The sequence below is a fragment of the Ursus americanus genome, chromosome 5 (genome assembly GCF_024610735.1).
Source record: "Ursus americanus isolate L20-20 chromosome 5, mUrsAme1.1.p, whole genome shotgun sequence".
In the NCBI taxonomy this organism is placed as follows: Eukaryota; Metazoa; Chordata; class Mammalia; order Carnivora; family Ursidae; genus Ursus; species Ursus americanus.
The window spans coordinates 12,351,182-12,375,066 of NC_142131.1; the positions used below are offsets into that span (position 1 = coordinate 12,351,182).

At 37.9% G+C, this 23,885-nt stretch overlaps 1 protein-coding gene across 4 annotated transcripts in view; it reads right to left on the reverse strand.

The window, feature by feature from the left end:
• Window positions 1-23,885, reverse strand: part of RGMB (repulsive guidance molecule BMP co-receptor b) — a 1,123,009-nt gene that overhangs the window by 354,555 nt on the left and 744,569 nt on the right. For all 4 annotated transcript variants that reach the window (XM_087861962.1, XM_045808346.2, XM_087861964.1 and 1 more), the window contains one exon: window positions 13,406-13,558. The gene's annotated coding sequence lies outside the window, so the exon portion shown is untranslated. The remainder of the gene's footprint in view (window positions 1-13,405; window positions 13,559-23,885) is intronic.

Here is a 23,885-nt window from a genome sequence, read left to right on the forward strand (position 1 = left end):
GAGAGAAATCATATGATAGTTGTCTTTCTCTGCTTGACTTATTTCACTTAGCATTATGAGATGACTCTTTTAAAAAACCATCCAAAAGATTAGATTTACTTTATTTTGGGGGGGATCCTTTGGGGAGTGGAAAGGAGAAATTAGATCAATGTCTTAAATTATTCAAGTGGTGAAATCAGATGGTGTTGGGGATGAGCACTACAGGAACCAATGAATTTAGCAGTTGAGCTTGGGTCTTGAAATAGTAAGAATTCAGCAGGCAATTTCAGCCAAGTGCTTTCTGTTATGGGTACATTTGCACCTCACTGATTTTTGCTGTTCAATAACTTGTTTCTTGGTTTGTGAGAAGTTGTTTCATCATTTATCAGCCCTTTCTCATGCTAAGGAATCATTTGGCACTAACTATGGCAGCATATACTTGAGAACATGAGACTTTCAGAACAAAGAAGATCTATAAATTCTTAGATCGGTCATGATTTAGACCTTATTTTAACTGAGGAGGCAAACTGCTGTTCTTTCTACAGCGTTTTTCTTTTTCAGGCCCAATTCGATTTTGGTCTTTTTCATGAAGTCTTTTCTGACTTCTCTCTTCAATATCTGTCTTCTCCGCTCTTACAGTGTTTAGCATCACTCACAATTTAACTCTCAATTAAATACTGCCTTGAATAATGTTCTTTTACTTTGCCAATGTGATCATCTTTTCTCCCATCTAGATTTTATTGTTCCACTATGTTACTTGTCAAAACTTATAATGTAAAACCATTACATAAAATATGATCAGTAAGTACTTATTAATTAATTCCCTGAGGTTTTAATGTTTTAGGGTAATTTATCCTGGTACCCAAAACCCCAAAAAGGGTATAGGGAGAGGCTTCTGGCATTGATCCTCATCTGGTTCTCCTTCTTGGGAGCAAGGAAACACATTGCCCAGTCCTCTTGCAGAGGACTGTGATTAATTCTGCCCTGCAAGCTAAGAGTAGAAGTGACATGTCATTTTCAGAATGAAGCAGTGAAGAGCCCCTGCATAACTGTGGGGGCCACTTGTGGAAATGCTAAGACCCAAGAAGGAGTAGCATGGATCACTGGACCACTGCCCTGAGGACAGCTGCCCCGGAGAGCTAATACCTAATGTTCACTGGATATATTCTATGAGCAAGAAATAAACCTACATTGTGCTGTCACCAGCATCTTGAGCTTAATTGGTTTTCGTATCATTAACTTAGCCTCTCTTGACTAGTTGTAGGAGAGATTGTGATACACCGCCTAGACCTTCATGTCTGGAAACTTTGCTCACTTCTCTAGTAACTGGCTGCTGGCTATTCACAGCTGAATACCTTTCTGGGAATTGCAGTAGCTACAGAAAGTTTCCTGACCCGAGGCTCACTCTCCACCTAGCACCTTGCGTTCCATGACTGGTAGGTGAGGTACCATAAAGACCCAAACCCGCTGTCTCGACAGGGAACAGCTTTGAAGAAGGAGCAACAAAACTCCCTATAGCAACTTCATTTAAATTCAACTTCTTCCTCTGCCGACTCCTGTTTCTCTCATTCCCTTACAGATCTTGATCCCAAGGGCACACACCCCATTGAACCTTTGTGTGTGTTTATCTGCCACACAGTCTGTTTCCCTGGGAAACAGAACTAAGATATTAATACAGAATGGTTTCAAATTCCAATAATAACTAAAAACTTACAGAGTGAAGGTAAAAGGGGTGTAGCCTGAGTCCCAGAAGAACCCTTTATCCACCTACCTTAAGAAGCATACACACGAAGATTCTAGACCTCGTTTCTGCTAGTAGTTACTCTGCAAATAACGTGCCGAGTCTTGGTTTCTTCATTTGTCAAACAGGGATAGTAACATATGCTAATGAGAGCAAAGAGCTATCATGCAGATCCAGTAGTGCAGAAAATATAAGAACGCATTCTAAATAAGCTATGCTCTCTATGGGTTTAATCTCACTAGCACCCAGATAGCCCTCATAATGCCATTGCTGACTTACTTTTCTCAGACTTCCGTGCAGATTGGAGCTCTATCAGGACAGGGGGGATTTCAATGCTTTGCAGCATTTACCTTCGGATCTACCGTAATGCCTCACATAAAGTAGGAGTCCAATGCATATTTAGTGCATACTCCCTGTGGAGTCTGTACATCTGGCTACGTATATAGGAACCGTTTTTTCAGAGAAGCTTTGCGATTCATATTTGTAAAGAAAAGTGAGACAGAAGGGACGTTAAGAAGACTCAGCGTGCCAACATTAGTCCCATCCCCCAGTTTCACTTTAATTTGTAGAGGACAGATTCAATTCCCTCATGGAGGTATATCAACATTGGATTTTAATGAAACATGCTTGGAAAGGTAGAAAAAGGGAATCAATTTTAAGCCAAAAGACAAAAAAAGGTCATTTTGGCCTTGGGAGTGAAATTCAAGAAATACAAGAAATGGAGAGATAATAAAAAACAAACAGAAAGCTTCAGGCCCAAGGCGGTTGGTGGAGAAAGTTATGAAGGAAAGGAGGCAATTAGAAATTAATCTCATTTAGAGCGATGCTACCACTTCACCAGTCATAGCACATGTAGGCATTTCTTTCAGAGAGAGGTTTCTTTTGAAGTAGTTAATACCCAGCTGTTTTGTATGCAAAAGAGAATTATACTCCTGTGTTTGATATTTTATTTTGGTCATAGTCTGGCTGCATCTGCTGGAAGAGTTGTAGAGAGGTCACCATGATCCCAAGTGTGTCATTAGGAACGAGCAGCGTGTTAAGCAGGCAAAAGCAGTAAAAAGAAGACAGTATATCTCCTCCAATGGAGAAGAGTCCTACATCTTATTGTTTCCAGTGTCATATTCCAGTGAAGCCTGATACCACGGAACATTTTTAATAATTTTTCCCCTAATCAGAACAGAGTGTGCTGAGGGAAGAAAGGAGAAATGTGTTATTGTCATTCAGTCAATTAAAGACTCATATATTTGTTGGCAACAAAAAGAAATAAGTGGTCACCATTCTGTAACACATTTCAATGAAACGGCTTCATAATGACTATTACGATTCCAGGGATTATCTCACCAGATTCATTGTGATAAATCTTTACCAGTGACAGGAAATAGAATACTATTACGAGATGCTGCAGAGCTTAACTCAGGCAGTTAAAATAAAAGCAGCATCATTTGCCTTCATGAGATACCCTTCAGCCCAACTCTTCTGAATACTTTGCAGCCACCAAATCAGTCTAAACCCCTTTGCAAGTGCTTTTAGTGTACTTTACACATACCATTTAAATGGCTTGGTAGAAGTCACGTATTTAGACTTATCAGAGTGCTCGTTCCATAATGTATACAAATGGCGAATCACTATGTTGTACTCTGGGAATTGATATTGTATGTCAACTGTACTTTAAAAAAAGCAAGAAATAGTGAACCAGGAAAAAATAGTGACTGTATTAGTTAGTATCTCCCCAGAGTAAACCCTCAGTCTAAACCAAAAATTGCTTAAAGGATGCTGGGAAATGGACAGTAGAAAAAGTGCAATTGATGGGGAACTAATTGGAGATAAAATAGCTAATTTTAATCAAATGTTTTAGTCTGCCTACATGGCAATGTTCAGAATTACATGTTGAGGTAAAGATCACTAGTCATATCGCTTTATTCCAAATCTTCTCCACAGCCATTATCTTCCCTTTCTCTCCCTGTTGATGACATACTACCCATTGGTTTACATTAGTCTACTTTGCAACTTTTTTTTTTTAGTAACTTAAAATGTATAATGTGCTAATAGATATTTTGGATTATTCTCAGTTTGATGGGATCGGGGCCTGGACAGGTGAATGACGATTCAATGTCAACCAAATTAAGTTTTAGGTCCTGACGTAGTCTCAGTTAATGACAACTCCAGTCTTATACTTGCACAGGCCAAAAAGCTTGGCGTCATCTCTGAACTCACTCTGGTGCTCATCCTTCAACTTGGATCTATCAACAGCGCCTTCAAAATGTACAGAATAATTCAACCACTTCTCGCCACCTCCACTACTATCCCCCGATCCAAGCACCATTACCCGGCCCATCCATCATTATTATATCTACTAATTAGCTTTCCTTCTTCCACCTCATTCCCCCTTTAGTCTACTCTCAATAGCACTGCCAGAGTGATACCATATAAACATAAGCCAGATCATGTCTTTTCTCCACAGAAAAGTCTCCGGTGATGCCTTATTTCACTTTGTGTGGAAGCAAACGTTCATACTCTGACCATGAAACCATACACGAACCATGTGTCCTACTCTGCTCCCTTACTTCCTGTGTTCCAGCCACACTGGCCTCTTCGCTCTTCCTCAAACACCCTGCTGGGCAGGCCTGTTTCAGGACCTTCACACTTAGCCATCTTTATGCCTCAAATGCTTTTCCCCCAGATACCCACAGGGCTAAACCTTCATTTAATCAGTGTTTATTTAAAAGTCACTCTTTTGGTGACATAAATGCTGGGCAGCATAAGTAAAATTTTGGCATCCCTCTGAACATATACCCATTGAGACACACATTTATCCTCTTTCTCTGCTTTATGTTTTTCTTTCTAGCACTTATCACTAAATAACACATAATAAATAAAAATATTATCTTGTTTATTTTCTGCTCCTTCCCCTGAAATCCAGACTCCCTGAGGGCAGAGATTTTTGCCTGTTTTTTCAAAGATGTATTGTCCGTGCTGGAAGAGTGCCTGGGCCAAGACAGGGAGTCTACAATCATTAGGGAGTCAATGAGCCTGAATGACCCTATTCCTAGTCCAACACATGGTTTCATAGCATCTTACACCAAGTAAAGCCCCATTTTACATGATGCCTTCTTCTTACTCTTAGTGCTAGTCGCATACCTGTTAATTCTGATAAGCAACTGAGTAAGAAAACTTTGTGGGAAAAGAAGTCACATCTTTTCACAAGCAGAGAAAATGGCGGTTAACAATCTTCTCCTAGACAGTCAGTCAAAGCTTTATGGAAGTGTTGAACAGTGATTTGACTAGCTGGGGAATTCTTACAGAGTTTAACTCAGATTTGAATCAAACAAAACACACTATTGCTCTTGATTATTTTTTAGGGTATCAAATAGTGAGTAAACTAAGATTAACAGCAGAGTAAAAGGATTATGAAATATTTCTTGAAGAATAATATATATTATCACTTCACTTCTGAATAGAGTGTTACTGGTAAACTACTCCTCCTTGAAATAGCTGGAAATCAAGAAATGAGCAACCTCATAGTCCTATGTCAGGCATTGCTAATTGGGGTATAACAACTAGTAAAGTGGGCTAACTAGTGAGAGAGGGTAGATCTTGTGATAATTATAGCTAGAATTAAGACATCTCATGTTTGGAAAAAATATCTCGAATTTGCCTTTCTGAAACGTGCCTTTGCAATCCTAAAATCTCTTCATACTTCATTATGGGAAATTTGTATATTTTGAGGCAGTTTATTTTATCTTTGGATCATTTTGTTGGAAAATCATTTATCCTGACTCTACTTGTCTCTTGAAGTTTCCTTAGAATATGTTCAATAAATATTGTTGAGTGAATAAATACATAATTAAATTAGTGGTATTAATTGTGAAGAAGGTGATACAAGAATCAGGTAGCTTGGCAATAAAATTTGATAGTTCATGGCCTAGAAGTGCTTAAGAAGGCCAAATATCTACAGAGAGCAGATATAAAAACTCAAAAAGCACAATATCTTGGGATTATTCCATGTGGAGACAAATAGCCTCTCTTCTTCTACTTCAAGGGGAATCTGATAACAGTTTCATTTAATAATTTATATTTATAGTAAAAGCTGTGTGTTGTCAAGTACAGGTAATATCATTTAAAGTTGTTTTTTTTTTAAGTTTTAACACAGTCCATAAATGTCCTCAATCCACATACTTAAACTTATAAAAACATGTTGCTTAACATGGTAATTTTTAAGTTTTCTGAAAAATGTAATAGCATGGTAACAATTGTTCTCCAAGAGTAGCAAATAAATAAGACACTTTTTCAGTCGTGCAAATAATTCAGACTGCTAAAGACTATATGCTATTATATTCGAATCAAATTTTTTTTTGATGGGCTAGAAATAAGGATGATAGTAATACTGCTTTTAAATGTTATAAAGGAAGGAAAATTATTAGAAGCATGTATTGAGTTTGAAATATAAAGATATTCAACTGAGAAAGAAGAATACCCTTATTTCCTGAAGTCATATAATATTCGGTGTCAAGTCCAATGCCTGTGGTGAATTAAATGGAACTCCACTCAACTCTGAAATTCTGTCTGTGCATTCTGGTGGCAGCTACTGAAATGCCATCTATGCTTTCTGACACTCTAGCTTTGATAAGTATCTATATTTATATTTATTTATCTCTAAATATCTGCTGATTGAGAGAGACCTACACACACATGCACGCACACACACACACACACACACACACACACACACACACACACATCACATACTGCCTAAAGGCCTAAATTGCATTTGCCATTTTAGATTTCTTTTTCCTCCTGAAATGAGAACGTTTCGCATTGACTGGAGGTTAGGAGGTCTGGTTTCTTGTCTCGGACGTGGCACTATATGATGGGCGAGCATTCCATTTCTTCACATGCTTGGAGATTTTTTCTGACTAAATGATCGATTACTAGGATCCTATTTAATTTCAATAGCTTATAACGTCACTTTTATGAGTATTTTGACTGGGGACGATCCATCTGTGAGATGCAAATGCTGACTGAAGGCAAGGCGGGGTGAGATGCTGCCGGGAGATGTGCTGCTCACACTCCTGCCCCTGGAGGTATGGCTGTGCTCTGGGCCTGCAGCCCCGGAGGCCGCATCAATAGACTGCCCTGCTCTCAGAGTGAAGCTAGGAGGAAGGGAGGTGGGACTAGAGAGGCTGGGGAATATATTCCTCCCTGCAGGTCATTACCGCAGGCTGGCTGTGTGGCTGAGGACTGCAGCCCCTGTCAGTCAGCCTTCTCCAAATGACCGTAACCGCCCTCCCATCCTGCTCCCACGGGCCAACCTGGGTACAACCCTCTGCTCTGGGATTCCCTTACTTTCTGACCATATCTTTGCAAATTCCCTTTATTAGACTCATTACAAGTCACTCCAGGCTGTGTGGCATCAGCTTCCTGCTGGGATCTTAACGGACTGGGAATCCGAACACTTGGAGTGCTGCAGCACGGCCGGACAGATACGACGCTGCTTGGGACAGACATTGGAGTTACAGCCGCTGTCTCCATCACCAGCCGGGAACCTCCTCTCTCTGACCAGAAGGCACAGTGCACGACAACCTCAAGTGGCCATGGGTCCGGCCGATGGACAACAGTGGCGCGCACAGAGCACTGCAGGCAGAGGGAGAGACAGTCTCTCACAGGATCACAGAGAGAGAAAAGAAAGCCGGTCTCAGGAAGGAAACAGGATTTTGTGCTGAAAACAGAGTGAATAACCTCAGAAAGACTGTTAATCTCTAGAGTGAACTGGTCACAGAAGAAGAGGCTGAAGACTTTTCACAAATAGTTGTAAGTCCCTCAATAGAAGAAGAAACGGTCCCCACCAGGCCAACCTCTGCGCTAAGTGGCAAATGCAAAGTTCGGGCAGAACTGAGTCATTTAAGAGGAAGAGAAACTTGGGCCATCCTCATCAGTAGTTGGTGGAACAGTAAAAAATAAAAACCCAAATCTTCAAACTTAACACTAGACTCCTAATATATGCCATTCTGGTTTGTTACACGTACATTTGCTTTGGTTAAATAGATATAGAGACCGATAGATGTTGGTGGATAGATATCTGGAAAGATGGATGCATAGATAGATAGTAACGAAATCCAAAGGATTCCACAGCATGTGTACATTAAGACAGTTTCATACAGTTCCAAATTAAAGAAGGCCGAATTGAGTAAAATTCTCTGACTCTTGCATTTAAGATACTTGTATTTGGAACAGGTCATTAAAATGTTTGCATTCATTAAAAAAATATGCTAAGTACTGCTTATATTCCAAGAAGTGTGTGGAGAACCAAAACTAATCTCCCTATCTTATCCTATGTGTATAAAGAATGAAACACAATGGAGTCTTCCAGTTACCTCCTGTTCCTTCAGGCTGACAGGCTTTTCTATCACACTGAGCTGTGATTCACCCTACACCTCTTTCCTGTCTTTTCTCAAAACAGCACCTTGATGATTTGTGAGACGTTGATGATTCTCTATAAAATTTCAGTTCCATTACTTTCTATTTTATTTTTCCTTAGAATTTATCACTATCTTAATAATTGTCACTTTCCCTCCATGTTCATTATAGAAAATAAATTCTATGAGGGAGTTTTGTTTGTTTGTGTTGCTGACTATTTTAACTTTAGAATTTAGAAAAGTGCTTGGCACATAGTAGGAGTTTATGTACATATGTATTCATTATTCCTTAAAGATTTTATTTATTTATTCTAGAGAGATTGAGAGCATGAGCATGTGGGGAAAAGCGGACGGAAAGGAAGAAGCAGATTCCTCTCTGAGCAGGGAGCCTGACGCATGCTCTGTCCCAGGGCCCTGGGATCATGACCTGAGCTGAAGGCAGACTGTTAACCAACTGAGCTACCCAGGAGCCCCTGTATTTATTTTTTTTAATAAATGAAAGGAAATAAGGAGGGAAAAGGAAGGAAAGAAGGGAGGAAGGGAGGGAGGGAGGGAGGGAGTGAGGGAGGGAGGGAGGGAGGAAGGAGCCAGGGGGAAGGGAGAAGGGGATCCAGGAGAGACACTTGGGAGAGAAAGATCACTTTTAAATTTGAAGAGAGATCAGGAAGGGCTTCACAAAGATTGTAATTTCATTCTCAATCTTGAAAGATGAGTGGTTTGTTTTTAGGTGGGAGTAGAGGGTGTTGGATAAAGAAGGGCAGTGATACAAATGACAATTCAGTCACCTTGATTTGAGTGTAGCTCAAAGTTACAAATGTTGACTTGGAACCTTCACTTTATAGCAGTTTCCTATCTCTAGATGTGTTTGAGCACATTCTGGATGAAAAGCACTGTGGGGAGGGATGCCTGGGAGGCTTAGTTTGTTAGCATTTGACTCTTAATTTCCACTTAGGTCATGATCTCAGGGTGGTGGGATGGAGCCCCAAGTCAGGCTCCCCAGTCAGCTCAGAGTCTGCTCTACATTCTCTCTCTCCCTCAGCCTCTACCCCTCCCCCTGCTCACATGCTCTCTCTGTCTAAAAAAGAAATAAACCCATTAAAAAAAAAAAGGAGCACTGGAGGAGGTTTAGAATGGTAGTTCTCAATTCAGATGATTTTTAGCTTCTCCCTTCCCCACCCCGGGAGAAAATCTGCAATGTTTGGAGACGTTTTCGGTTGTCACTGTGGTGGGGGATGATACTGGCATCAGGCGGATAGAGGCCCGGGGTTCTGCTAAACATGCTACAGTGCACAGAACAGCCCCTCACAATGTGATGGTATCCGGCACGTGTCAGTAGGGCCATGACGGAGAAACTCTGGTTAAGAGGGAATTAGAGAGATTTAGACTAATCCCCAAAGTGTATGCCAACACCAAGAAGCCGAGGGTTTTTTTAAGACTGATTTTTTTTAAAAAACTCGTTTCATTTAGGAGGTACAGAAGAATTAAGGGCACCCTGGATATGACTAAAAAAATCTGAGGGCCCCTTAAATTACCTGTCAATATTTTTGTATATGATTGTTACAGAGTATTTTGGGCCAATGTTTTCCTGGGCTACTTCTGGGCTGATTCTAGAATTTTTAGAGAAAAACAGCTACCCTGAAATCACAATCCAGTGGAGGTTCCTCAAGGTAGTGGGCAGAAACTTAGTGCCATTGCTATTATAATGCAGATAATATCTGGTCATCTTAATTTTCATTCCCCAGAAGCACATATCCCAGGTGCTGACACAGCACAATTCTAATAAAGCCACTTCATATTTTAAACTTAGATAAGAGAACAACATACTATAAACGTTAAATTAAAAACTGATTCTCAACAAGGGAACCAGTAAGGTTTTCTTTGTTAATTTTTAAATATATTTTGTCTATTTTGTTACCCCAGCTATGACATTGCACACAGGGTGATGTTATAAAGATAAAACTTCTGGAATACAGCGTATCATCATATAGAAGCTCTGTGAATGAGAACATGCATTTTTAAAACCAGCCATTCCTTTTTGAGCTTTGCCACTTGCAGGAATGTGTGGGGAAAAAATCCTCCTCATTATTTCTGAGTGGTTTAGAGCTGGGAACATTTGGGGGAACATACATCTCAGAGCTGCACAGACTCAATCCCCAGCTTGACAGCTCTCTCAATGAAATGCAGCCTGCACTGCGCTTCATCTCCCAGCTCGCATCCCTCCTTCACATCTACTGTGATGTTTGTTTATATAAAGATGCATTCTGGGATCGCGATCCATTGTCCCGACACAGTTCGGGCAGGCCTGAGACCAGGCATTACCAGCCACATTTCAGCACTGAGTCCTGAGAGGCAGATGACCACTATGCAGTCTGCCTTTGGTGTTTTGGCTGCATCCAGTGGACTTTAAACTGGACAGTTTGGTTTCATATCTATAATATAAACGGAACAAGCTGATGCCAACAGGCCTGAAGACCGAAAGGAGAGGCAACCTAAACACAACCCAGGGCATCTCTTCTCAGGCACAATCTCTTCTCTGTTCCTGTTCCTTTATACCTTCCCAAACTGACCAATTTCGTGAATTGATTCAGACATAATTTTCTTCTGCTTTTCGTTTTTTCAAAAGAGAACCCAGAAGGAAATTTTTTGATAGAGGACTGTAGAAAACTCTGTAGGAAAGAGATCATGAGTCCTTTCCACTGTAGGATTTTAAATACGGTTGTGAATTTATCTCACATTGTAGTGAACAGTGTGCTTGAGGGAATGCTGCTCTTCACCTTCAAGCTGAAATTTTTTTGCATTTCTTAAATTAACAAATGTTATTTTTTAGAACAGCTTTAGGTTTACAGATAAATTGGGCAATAAGCATAGAGAGTTCCCATATCACTCCCCACTCTGCCAACTCATTTGTAAGTACAGTTTCCCTTATTACCGACATCTCGCAGTAGGGTGGGACACTTGTCACAACACTTACAGATTGTTAATAACTGAAGTTTATGGTTTACCTAGGTGTCCACTCTTTGCGCTGTATATTCTCTGGGTCTGACAAATGCATAATGTCCTGTATCTACCATTACGGTATCACACAGAATAGTTTCACTGCCCTAAAAATAACATGTGTTCTATCTATTCATCCTTCCTCCCACCCCCGCACTCCTGCAACCACTGATCTTTTTACTATCTCTATAGTTTTGCTTTTTTCAGAATCTCATGTAGCTGGACTCATACAGTATGTAGTCTTTTCAGGTTTACTTCTCTCACGTGGTAATATGCATTGTCATGGCTTGATAGCTCATTTTTTTTTCTAACCGAATAATATTCCATTGTACCACAGGTTCTTTGTCTTTTTTTTTAATTAAGGAATATAAAACCAAGAAGATTTTTAAAAGGAAAACCAAGGTAAGATTGCTGTTTTTGTTTTTTCTTAAGATTTTTTTTTATTTTTAATTTTTAAATCTTTTTTAGTAGGCTCTGTACCCATGGAGCTCAACATGGGGCTGAAACTCATGACCCTGAGATCAAGATTGAGATCAAGAGACAGGCACTTAACTGACAGAGCCACTCCGGTGCCCCAGGATTTTTATTTTTGAAAAATTTTTTCAGGTTTCTAAAAGAATCATGGGACGGCATGTAATAAAACAATCTGGTATGGTGACCTCAATAGTGTCTGTCTGACAAAGTTCAGTGGGGAAGAAAATACTGGATAATTTAAAACACACCTTTCTGGTTAGACTGGCATTTAGACATAATCTCTTGTGAAAACTTTTGGGAAGATCACAAAAATAGTGGGGTCTGTTTTGTATGGGAATCAGTTTTGTGAACAGAGGCTTTTTTTTTTTTTTTAGGGATCCATTAGGTATCACTATTCAGTAAACCCGTTGGCCTCTAAAACGTAATTGAGTTCTGCTTGTGTCTCTGATGCTTGTGTGCTTCTTTCTGTGCTCAGACCTTGCCTCGCTTTTTTCAAATCCTGCAAACAGAAAGCTAAGGGCCTAAAGCACCAGAGTATGTAATTAGGAGTGAAAATCTGTACCAGTTGCTTGAAAAATGAGCCTAATACTTAGTGCTCTCTGTAGGAACTGGGACAAGGAAGCAGCAGAATGAACTGACTGGAAATGTTTGCAGTGGGTCCTGAGTCAGTGGCCTGAGACTTTATAAACTGGGTGGTTGTTTCCATGTGGACTACCCTTGGATGTACGTGAGGGATAGGAGAACACGATGGGCCTTGTTACTTCAAAACCAAAGCAACTATCAGTAACAATTGGCTGAAAGCTCTAGTCACTCTCCACAGCTCTAAGTTAGTCCCTATAATGTCCCCTTTCTTTATTCTTCAGCTCCAAGTAGTTGCATTTTCTACCTAATTATTACAAGAAGCCCTTTAGGAATCATGCTTTTAAAAATTCATGGAGTTGACAGTCAATGCCATAGATACCACCTAATCTGTTCTGCACAATTCCTATTTTTGAGGCTCTGAGCTGCCTTCTCTCATTTCTGATAACATGAGCTAGGCTCTGCATACACTAATATCTCATAATAACACATCTGACCCATGCACAGAGAATTATAATAATTGACAGTCATAAAATAAAATTTGAGTCAGTAGCAGAACCTACCCCAGTCCTAAATGGAGGGACCCAACATTATAAACAGATCAGCTTGTCATCATTTGATATAAGTGATTTTTTAAATTGCATTTAGAATTTCATCTATAGGGTGGTGTGTGTGTGTGTGTGTGTGTGTGTGTGTGTGTGTGTCTGAAAGGTAGGATCTTGAGATATGAATTAAAAGTTTATTTCAAAAATGAAAAATAATGAGAGGAAACTTGTCCTGTCAAATGTTTCTCATTTCTTAAAATCTACTTTAATTGGTAATTTGTTTGAAATGAAATAGATTTAGGTGCCTGTCTCATTACACACACACACACACACACACAGACACACACACACACACACACAGACACACGTGTCAGATGAACAAAATTTCTAAATGTAAAAAACAAGAGGCCATTTTGTAGCAGTCCCCCTTATCTGTGGAGGATGTGTTCTAAAACCCCAAGGGGGTGTCTGAAACTGCAGACAGTACTGAACCTTATATATACTATGTTTTTTTTCCTATACACACATACCTAGGATAAAGTAAATCTATATATTGGGCATAGTAAGAGATTAACAGTAATAATAATAAAATAGAAAAATTGTAGCAATGTATTAAAATAAAAGTTATGCAAATGTGGTTTTTCTTTCTCTCTCAAAATATTTTATTGTATTGTACTCACCCTTCTTGTGATGTTGTGAGATGATAAAATTCCTACGTGATGAGATGAAGTGAGGTGAATGATGTAGTGTTCGGCTAATATTGATCTTTCAATGACAGGTCAGAAGGAGGATAATCTGCTTCCAGACCTTGGTTGACCAGGAGGTACCTGAAACTGAGAAAAACAAAACTGTGATTAAGGGGAAGGCAGGGGGTGGTGGGGGCTAGTGTATACTCTTTATTTTATTTATTTTTTATTAAAGATTTTATTTATTTATTTGAGAGAGACAGGGAGTGAGCACAAGCAGGGCGATTGGGGGCGGGGGGGGTGGGGGCAGGCAGAGGGAGAGGGAGAAGCAGGCTCTGCTCTGAGCAGGGAGCCAGAGGTGGTGCTCAATCCCAAGACCCTGGGATCATGACCTGAGCCTAAGGCAGACCCTTAACCAACTGAGCCACCTAGAAGCCTCACTATATACTCTTTATTAAGGAAGACCTTCCTAAGCAAAATATAAAGCTACAAAACTCAGAAAATCTATATGCTTAGAGGCACTGAATTAAAAGTTTTTCTGAATGATAAATATAATTAAATAAATTTAAATAACAAAGAACAGACTCAAGACATTTACAGTATCTTTAGCAAGTCAGGTTTTGGTTCATTATATATAAACAGTGCCTATAAAACAAATAAGAAAACAGCCTATTAGAAATAATATGCAAAATTTGAACAGGCAATTCACAAAAAACATAAAAGTTCAGTGGACATATGATTAAATATTAAATTTCACTAAGTGAGAAGAGAATAAACCAAACAAAACAACTTACGCTCAAAACAAAAATAAAACTCTTTCCTCTCTACCAGTTTTAGTATAAATTGTAAGGATTGGTAATATCCAGTTATAAATATGGAGGAAAGCAGGTACTTTCAGATACTCCTGCTGGCTGAGGACAATGAGGGAAAACTTGTGAAAATTGTAAAGTGCACAAACCCTTTGACACAGCAATTCTTTTGCAACTATGCACAAAGATTATCTATCTATAAAAATATAACATTTCTAACAGCAAAATTTAGAACCAAGCAAAAAAATAGGAGAATGATTAAAAACACTATACAAGATAGCTGTAAAATGAGGTATATATTTTTCTGTGAAAATGTTTAGGATATTTTTGTTTAAAAACTTAAAATACAGATATCAGATAAAATATGATCAATTTTTGTAAAGTATACATGAGTATGCATACAGACATACACATGCACACACATATCCTTTGTTAAAAAACAACATTCAACTAAATAAATTTGAGGATCAAATTGGCTTTATTCAAGGATTCATGAATCAGGCAGCATCCCATCTAGCAAAAAGAAGGAAGTTCTAAGGAGCTTTCTTTGGGGAATAGAAAGGGTCTATCAAATGGATTACCTCACTACTGCTGACTTCCAGACTGACTGGTTAAGACTACATCCCTGCAAGAGGTTGAGACTGCGATTTGGTTAGGTATTAAGTCTTGGTGTGCTGATAAGGACTTAGCATAAGTGACTCGATTTTGGGCCTGTTGTCTTATAACCAAGAAAAAAAAAATGTCTAGAAAGCTAAGAACCAAATGTTAATAATCATAACTCTGGGGGATGGGAGTGGGGTAGGAGAGGCGCTTTCCCTTTGAGAATGTATTCTTTAAAAAAGAAGAAGGGTTAAATGTGAATTTTAATTTCACTTTGTTTTCTGTTTTGTTTTCATTCCACTTTTTTGGTTTTTTTTTCAAAAAGCTAAAAATATATATTCTAAACATAAATAACTAAAATAAAACATAAACCAACAGCATAATTTGGGAAATACCCCAAATTTTACATTTGAATATGAAGGGGCACAGCACAGTTTAATCTCGATGTTCAAATCAGATGTCTAGATCTCTAAAAAGTTTCTTTTAAATTATTGCTCAAATATTCATTCTAGAGAAATCACTGAGGTTATTTGTATGGGAGGACCACAGTACTGCACATTGGATTCAAAGAGATGTTCCCAAAGGGGCCCACATGCCCATCTCAGCAGTGTTTCCCTCTCCCTTTCTTATTATTCTAAAACTTCCCTGCTTACCCAGGAAATGAAATTCATAATCATCAAATATAAAATGATGTTAATATTTTGGTAATTTAAGGAGAGCAGGGTGAACACAGAATTACTGAGAATTCGCAGCCCTAATCTTGGCTTGAACACTTGTGAGAGTCTGGTCTCCATTCTGTCTAATACAAAGAAGGTCTGTGGAAGTGCTCAGTTGGAACAAACAGGAATGTGGTGTGTCTCTGTGATTTCCTGTCCCTTCCTCCCCCCACTTTTCTTTTCTTTTTTTTTTTCCCACAGAGATAGGTCCTTTGGTGAAAAGACATCTGTGCTTTCTTCTTTCTCTTCTAGACTGAATGTCATGATTTAGGACACACAAATGTAATTTCAACTTTGACTGCCTGCTGGTTTATTTCATGCACCTGCTTTTGGAGGAAGGAGAGACAGGATTTTAAGAGGACATTTTGAGGACAGAGCTGACATTTGACCTGATATATCCCACAGGAACTTGGAAAACAAAAGCACTTATTCATAATGTGTGATTTAAACAACCAAGGAACACATTTGCAATTATATTTACATATCAACACATAGACTTGTTTCTTTCCTTTTTATTTTTTTACTTAAATCATAAAATGAAAGGATGAAGATTTCTCTTTCTGTATTTATTTCCCTGTATCAAATCCTATATCGGTTTATAAGTTAGAAGTTTGTTTCTCGGTTTCAGATTTTTTTAATGCCCCCATGTAATATTCTACATTTTTGATTTATAAACTGTCTATATAAATTCACATATATAATATCCAGTATCTGTAAATTTAATTGTTTCTAACTAAAATGTCTTCTATTAAAAATGTTCTTTCATTATCTGAGCATTAAACAATTATAAGGATAGAATTGTTTTAAAGAGCCTTCCTAAACAGTTTTGCTAAAAGTCTGGCAGCGAATAAATTGAGGACAAACAATTCCTGGTCTTTAAATTGCTTTCTCTAATCAATGTTTATGCAGTTCAAGTTAACTGCCAAGTGCTTAATTTAAGGAAATAAATATCAGAATCAAAAAACAGAACAAAAAAGCAGACAAAGTAGATGTTTAATAAAAACAGATTAACCGCTGCTTCTTTTTTGCTTACCAAAGGGCATGGATTTCTCCGTCTTTGATGCCTTGAATTAAGGGAGTCTATCTCTACTACCAAGAACAAAAGCTGCCTAGAATAACTAATTTCTTAAAGACTATAAGCTATAGAAGCAAAGCATGAAAGAAAAAATAGGAAACCTCCAGATTGTAAATACAAGTGTAATGCTGTGCTTTATAGTGACACCATATATTTGCGAGAATTGATGAACAGCAGATGTCCTGAGACCTGTGAAAACATCTGCAACAACCACTTGAAGGTGACAAAATAATCTGATTAATTTCCTTTTTTCGTTTGTTCTGTACTCTCCTTATATATATTTTTCAACCAAACAGTCTTTCTTTCCATCATTCCTGTATGGAATTTGGTAAAGTAAGAAGTTTCACAGTTCCAGGATACTGTTACAGATGAATAGGTCAGGTGATTTGTATTTTTCCCTTAGTAATGATACCACCATAGATAGTAAACCTATCTCCTAATCTCTGAGTACTTTCTATGCTTGTTTGTTAAGACGGTAAGACTCAGTGACATGAAAACAAAGGTGAGTCATTGATAGAATACTTTTTCTGATAAAATGTTGTCTTCCTGGGAGGGGGTCATATTTGGTGGCAATTAAACCATGCAGGAAGCAGACGCCCATTTCCATCATGCTTCTCCTGTGGCCTTCTATTGCTTGAGCGATCAACTTGAGTTAGCTGAGTGTGAGCACACACTGGGTCTCTCAGGAGGGTCCTTTCCATTTTTCTATTTAGTAAAGCTCAGGGCACTTCTGTTTCTCAGAAAAGTTAATGTCGTTGGGTTGAGTTGTAGATTTTCTGGGAATCTGTACAATGGAGGCATTTACCCTGAGAGGAAGTGACCATGTTATGGTACACCTAGCTCTAACTAAGGTGAGTAAATAAAAAGAAATCTAAAGAAGTATGCTTTTGGAGATCTCATGCTGAGATGGAAGGGCAAGGTTAAAATCCACAGAACTACGCAGAATTAAGTCCCGTCCTATTTTATTCTACTTTTTCTGGCCAACGGTTCTCCACTTGTGTGTGGTCATAGTAAAAAGTGACCTCAGGATGGTAACCTCTGAGACAAAGAACTTCCATTTTCTTTGATTTAAGACTACTCTTATGCCTTTATTTAGTCTATACTATTCATCTTCAATCTACAAAGGGATTTGCCAGCACTGCACTTAAGCTTTTTCTCTTCAGGTTCAGTCTCTCCTACTTCTCTCTTTTGATTCATCCTCCTAACTCTTCAATGACAATCACTAAATTTAGCTCAAAAAGAGAACAAAGGGGTCAACCCTACAAAATATAAAAGAAAAACCAAACAGACAGACAAAAATAGCCATCTGCTCAGTGACTGCTGCTGCCTTTGAGGGACTTTCTCTGATACCTGAAGGGGTTTAGTTGAGTGGAACCTTCAGGTGTCCACAGCCTTGAAACAGCTGGAGTTGTGTTGCATATCTCTTGAAGGTTTGCCTGAATGACAGCTGGTTTAGCTATAGAAATGAAATCTGATCACCTAAATCCCTTCCCAGAGAATGAAAAAGAAAGAGAAATACTCTCACAGATATTCAAATCAAAAGAAGAAACCCAGAGTGAGTCTACTGAAGAGGAAAGAGTTTGCTAAGGCTTCTCTGTAGAGTTTTATAGTAGACGGTGGGCAGAGACAAGTACAAAACTATCTTAGTTACAGACAAAATCCCACCTGTAGCCAAATAAAAAGACTTCTTCAGAAAAGATGAAGCTGAGGCTGCAGCTTTCCCTGTGGAAAGTTGAGGGGGAGGTCAGCCAGAGGCGAAAAACTGAAAGTTTCTATCAGCTCAAAATGAGATTAAGGTTCTGATTTGTTCTGCACCAAAGTACTTCATCCATGTAACCTTGCCTTGGAGAGATTCTGCACTTACCATGGCCCAAATTAGTTAACCAGCAACTGTCACCAAAACATCAGAGCGTTGAACAAAGATACTTAGAAGAAGCTAACAAATAAAGAAAGAAGCTAAGAAGTAAATGCTCAGGGATTTCTTAATTTGTAAAGAGGTCAAGCCTGCAAGCAAAACCTGAGCAAAAGCTAATCCAAAATAATATTTACTTACTATATATCTGTTATTGCAAGTCACTGGGCTAGAGCTATACTGGAACTCAGGTGAACAAGATGCAACTTCTCATCAGAGAACCCAGTGTCTAGTGAAGGAAACAGTCATAAACAGAGAGAGAGAGAAAAGATCTACCAAAAAGTTTGGAGGATAGACCTCAGAAGCAGAAAAAAATAAGATATAACTCAAGGTCTAAAAATCCCACTTAACAGAAAAACTTTTTCTTCTTTTTCTCCCCACAGAACCAACTTTTGTGGTGTTTGTGGCTTGGGCTTCAAAACCTCTTCACTACCACCGGACAGTAGATCCGAGTACTCCTTTCCTCCCCCCATAAGATACCTTCCAACATAACTGCTCCTCTGATTAAATCATATAATACATATTGAAGGAGTTTTGTGTGAAGACTATACTAATTTTAAGGCCTCAATCAAAAGAAACTGCATGCATAGTCCTTACACTGAAGATTACTTTAATCTTCCCAGAGAAATACAATGTAGAAAGGGAAGAAAGTGCTTGAAAATAATACTACAAAGCATGAGTAAGATTTAGATATTCAAGTGTGCTGTTGAAACCAATTTACCAGATGTTCATATTAAAATACACAGTATTGGTATGGGAATATCAGTAAGCTCACACTTATTCTATACAGACACACATAGAGACATGATTTTGCTGTACATATTGCTATAGTAAAAAGTCTTTGTTATTTGTTTTTGTTTTTTTCTTTCCAATTTTTTATTTAAATTCCAGCTCGTTAACAGAGTATAATGTTAGTTTTAGGTGTAGAATTTAGTGATTCATTACTTCCATATAACACCCAGTGCTCATTACAAGTGCCCTCCTTAATCCCCATCATCTATTTAACCCATTAAAAAGTCTTAAAAATAGAAATTGCTATAACATTTCTTCCCTAGTCATTTAATTTTTGGTTGTATTAATCAATAAAATGTGTAAATTTTTAAACATTTTACAAATTCCTGAATTGACAGCTCACAGATGGACATAAAAAACTAAATGAAGTTGCTGAAATGTTGTGACATATTCTTGAAAAAGAGAGTATAAATATTATGATTTTTTTATACTGCACATGGAATATTTTGGTCATATTGCTAAAAGAGTGAACTCCTTCTTTTTAACTTTTTTTTTTTTTGAGACTTATTTATTTTAGAGAGAGAGAAAGAGAGTGTGCGTGCCCACCAGCAGGGAAGGGGAAGAGGAAAAGGGAGAGAGAGAATCCCCAAGCACCCTCCGCACTGAGAGTGGAGCCCAACACAGGCCTTGCTCTCATGACCCTGAGATTATGACCTGAGCCGAAATCAAGAGCAGGCCGCATAACCACTGGGCCACCCAGACTTCCCAAGAGTGAATTCCTTTTAAAATTCTTAAATGTACAAAGTTCCAAGCATGCCACATATAATCTTTTTCCTATTACATAATTTCCCTAGAAATATTGCTGAATCTGTGTGAATTTCATCTAGAGGAGAAGGGCTGCAATGACACTACTGATGTTTGCACATGAGTTAAATAGAATTGGTTTATGAAAAGGCAACGTTGAAGCAATACAGATCCGGGTCCGCATTTTCTAAGTTCTTATTCTAACCACAGCCTAGCTTAAGTAGATAGAGCTGTCTCTCCAACTGTTTCCTGTCTCATATGTCAAATGTCTATTTGTCTTTAAAATGGGCAAGAGTGGTAGAGAAAGAGAGAATTAATTCACGGAATCCTAGAATTAGAAACACTGAGTCCTCAGGGTGCCTGGCTGGCTCAGTCAGTTGAGCGTCTGACTCTTGATTTCAGCTCAGGTCATAATTTCAGGGTTGTGAAATGGAGCCCTGTGTGGGGTTCCACACTGGACATAGAGCCTGCTTAAGATTCTCTCTCTGTCTCTCCCTCACCCCCAGGCTCTCTCTCCTTCTAACAAACAAAAACAAAAGCACTGAGTCCCCTCAACCAGCCATCACTGCGGTCCCCAAGAGGGTAACCGGACACAGTGACAAAGCCAGGCAAATGAAATTACTAGATGGGGCTTTGAGTGCCTTGTGGAATGGCAATGAAACTATAGGAAATCCTTTGGACATGCAAGAGACCAGCCTACACTTAGACAATAATCCAAGTGGCACGTTGAACCCTTTCACCTGGGTTCATATTCTTATGACCCTACCATTCCAATGATGAGAACAGGCAGGAAGCAAGGCCAGGTGAACCCCAGGAAAGACTGAGTGAATGAAAGAGTAGGAATCCCCTAGGCTTAGAGATCACAGAGAATGAGCCATGGAATCCTAGCAGCTTTTCCTCTGACTCTATTTTTATGTTTCTTCTTTTCACAGTGTTTGTATTCAGTTATTTTCATCTTTCGTCTTATATTATCCAGTCAAGACAGTATTTTTCAAAGTCACTTAAGTCAGATCCTTTCTTTACCACTTGTGTTAGTGTGGGTTTATAATACAGTTAAATTTAATTATCAAAATTTATATTTCTTCTTGGGTTCCTCTGAACTTCTAACTCATTTAAAAAAAAAATGCATACAGTGATGCCTGGCTGGCTCAGGTGGTAGAGCAGGAGACTCTTGATCTCCGGGTCATGAATTCAAGCCCCACATTGGGTGTGGAGCCTACTTAAAAAAATAAAAATAAAAATAATAAAAGGTTTGCACAGTAAAAATCCCTCACTGTGGCATGCAGTTCTCTGGGTGCTGACAGAAGCACCGAGTCATACATTCACCTCCACAGTACTGTACCAAAGGGTTCCGAAATTCCCCTGTACTTCCCTTTGTGGTCAGCCCTTCCTCTCAGACTCAACCTTGGCACCAATGATCTGCTTTCTGGCTTTGCATTTTCCCACAATGCCATATATTTGGAATCAGAGAAAATGAAAGTCTCTTAGTCTGGCTTCTTTCACTTAAAAAATGCATTTAAGATTCAGGCATAATGCTGGGAGAATCCATCATCTTGGTTTTTTTTTTTTTTTCCTTTTTCTTGCTGAGTAGTGTTCTATTGCATGGATGTAGTACTATTTGCTCATTCATTTCTGTGCTGAAAGACATTTGTATTGACAATTTTTGGAGCTTATGAATGAAGCTGCTATGAATGTAAACATACAAGTGTTCATAAATATAATATTATAATTCCCTAGAGTAAATGCTTAGGAGTAGGAAAGCTAGGTTATATGGTAAATATATAGAATGTTTATATTTATATGTAATTGCCAAAATATCTTCCAAGGTTGCCATACTATTTTGCATTCCCACCAAGTTGTTCTTCACATTCACCACACTTGATGCTGTATTTTTTAAATTTTAGTCATTTTAATATGAGTAGTGATATCTCATTAGGGTTTTAATTTGCATTTTCCTAATGACTAATGATGTTGATCATCTTTTCATATGCTGATTTCTCATCTGTATGTCTTTTTTGATGAAGTATCAGTTCAAATGTACCTTTTTTTAATTTAAAAAAACTATAAAGTTCTTTATACACCTTGTATACAAGCCTATTATCAGGTAAGTGATTTGCATAGATTTCCTTCCAGGATATGACTTTTCTTTTTGTTACCTTAACAATATTTTTCAAAAAAGCAAAATATTTTAATTTTGATAATTTATCCAAGTCATAATTTGCTTCTTTGATGATTCCTGCTTTTGGAGTCATATCTAGAAACTACTGGCAAAACCCAAATCACACAGATTTTCCAACTCTAGTATTTCCATTAAGGTCTATGATCCATTTTGAGTTAATTTTTATGTAAAGTGTGAGTTGTGTGTCAAATTCACTTTATTTTGCACAGTGAAATTGAGTTGTATTAGCATTATTTGTTGGAAGACTATACTTTCTTGATTTGTCTTTGTACTTTTGTCAAAATAATTTTACTATATTAAAATAGATGTATTTCTGGGCTTCCTATTTTATTTCATTGACCTGTTTGTTCTTTCATTGATACCACATCTTGAATACTGTAGCTTTTAGTAAGTTTTGAAAACAAGTAGTGTGAGTCCTCCAACTTGTTCATTTGCTTCAAAATCATATAAGTTACCTTAGTTCCTTTGCCTTTCCACGCGAATGTTAGAATAAGCTCATGATTAACTGAAACAAACAAACAATCATTCATAAAACCCCACAAAACCACTGTTGGGATTTTAGTTTGTTAATTTGGTGAGTTATATTGATCAATTTTCAAATGTTGAATAAGTTTTCATTCCTGAGATGAATCCCACTTGGTCAAGATAGATTATCCTCTTTATAGATCACTGTATTTAATTAGTTAATATTTGGTTGAGGACTTTCATGTCTATGTTCATGAGAGATATTTTTCAGTATTTTTCTTATAAAACCCTTGTTTGGTTTAGACATTAGAATAATGTTAACTACATAAAATGAGCTGGGAAGTATATTCCCTTCTATTTTCTGGATGGGACCTGGTATTATTTCTTCCTTATATATTTGGTAGAATTTACCAATAAAATCACCTGGGCATGGAGGTCTTTTTTGGAGAAAATCCAACTTCTTTACCAGGTAAAGGATTATTCCAGCTACCTATTTCTTCTTGAGTGGTTTTCATAGTCTGTTTTTTGAGGAATCAGTCAATTTTACCTAAGTTTTAGAACTTACGGACACAGAACTGTTCACAGTATTTCTGTATTATCCTGATGTCAGTAGCAACATCCCCTTATCATTCCTGGTTTTTTAAAAAAATAGTTGTTGTCAGTTAGATGTTTACCAATTTTACCTTTTTAAAGAACCAGTTTTTGTTTTCACAGATTTTCACTTATCACTCTTCTATTTTCGAATGCACTGATTTCTACTCATTATTATTTCCCCTCTTTTGCTTGCAGTTAAGTTTACTTTTCTTCTTCTGGTTTCTTAAGGTAGGAAGTAAGATCACTGCTTTGAGTCCTTTCCTCTTTTCCAATACGGGCATTTAATGCTATAAATTTTCCTGTAAGCACTGCTTTCATTGCAAATCTCATTTTGATATGTTGAATTTTCATACTCACTCATTTCAAATTATTTCTCAATTTCCCTTGAAATTTTTTTTCTGACCCATGGATTATTTAAAATTGTGTTGTTCAATTTTAAAATATTTGGAGATTTTCCAAAATCTCCATGTTATTGATTTCTATATTAATTCCATTATGATCTGAAAACATACTATATACGGTTTCTATTTGAGTTCAGTTAGTAATTGAACTGTGTTTGTTGCTGCTGTGGTTACCCTCAGTGTGCCA